Source organism: Mus pahari, chromosome 17 (genome assembly GCF_900095145.1).
Source record: "Mus pahari chromosome 17, PAHARI_EIJ_v1.1, whole genome shotgun sequence".
Classification (NCBI taxonomy): Eukaryota; Metazoa; Chordata; class Mammalia; order Rodentia; family Muridae; genus Mus; species Mus pahari.
The window spans coordinates 1,654,789-1,656,072 of NC_034606.1; the positions used below are offsets into that span (position 1 = coordinate 1,654,789).

General features: G+C 37.4%; 1 protein-coding gene across 2 annotated transcripts in view; it reads right to left on the reverse strand.

The window, feature by feature from the left end:
- Positions 1-1,284, reverse strand: part of Nipal2 (NIPA like domain containing 2) — a 102,749-nt gene that overhangs the window by 18,337 nt on the left and 83,128 nt on the right. The window lies entirely within an intron of this gene.

Here is a 1,284-nt window from a genome sequence, read left to right on the forward strand (position 1 = left end):
ATTGTGTCCCATAAGTTTGGGTATGTTGTGGCTTCATTTTAATTAAACTCTAAAAAGTCTTTAATCTCTTTCTGTATTTCTTCATTGACCATGTTATCATTGATTAGAGTGTTGTTCAGCTTCCATGTGAATGTTTGATTTCTATTATTTATGTTGTTATTGAAGATCAGCCTTAGTCTGTGGTGATCTGATAGGATGCATGATCATTTAAATATTTTTGTATCTGTGGAGGCCTGTTTTGTGACCAATTTTAGGGTCAATTTTGGAGAAGGTACCCTGAGTTGTGGAGAAGAAGGTGCATCCTTTTGTTTTAGGATAAAATGTTCTGTAGATATCTGTTAAATCCATTTGTTTAATAACTTCTGTTAATTTCAATGTGTCTCTGTTTAATTTCTGTTTCCATGATCTGTCCCTTGATGAGAGTGGGGTGTTGAAGTCTCCCACTCTTATTGTGTGAGGTGTGATATGTGATTTGAGCTTTACTAGAGTTTCCTTAATGAATGTGGATGCCCTTGCATTTGGAACATAGATATTCAGGATTGAGAGTTCATCTTGGAAGATTTTACCTTTTGAGTATGAAGTGCCCCTCCTTGACTGTTTTGATAACTTTGGGTTGGAAGTCTATTTTATTTGATATTAGAACAGCTACTTCAGCTTGTTTCTTCAGACTGTGTGCTTGGAAAATTATTTTCCAGCCTTTCACTCTGAGGTAGTGTCTCTTTGTCCCTGAGGTGGGTTTCCTGTATACAGAAAATGTTGGGTCCTGTTTATGTAGCCAGTCTGTTAGTCTATGTCTTTTTATTGGGGAATTGAGTCCACAGATATTAAGAGATATTAAGGAAAAGTCATTGTTGCTTCCTGTTATTTTTGTTGTTAGAGTTGGGATTCTGTTCTTGTGGCTGTCTTCTTTTAGGTTTGTTGAAGGATTACTTTCTTGCTTTTTCTTTTTCTCTCTCTCTTTTTTTAAAGACTTATTTATTTATTCTATGTAAGTACACTGTAGCAGTTTTCAGACACTGCAGAAGAGGGCATCAATTTCATTATGAATGGTTGTGAACCACCATGTGGTTGCTGGGGTTTGAACTCAGGACCTTCGGAAGAGCAGTCGGCACTCTTAACCACTGAGTCATCTCGCCAGCCCCTTGCTTTTTCGAGGACATAGTTTCCTCCTTGTGTTGGAGTTGCCCCTGTATTATCCTTTGAAGGGCTGGATTTGTGGAAAGATATTGTGTGAATTTGGCTTTGTCATGGAATACTTTGGTTTCTCCATCTATGGTAATTGAG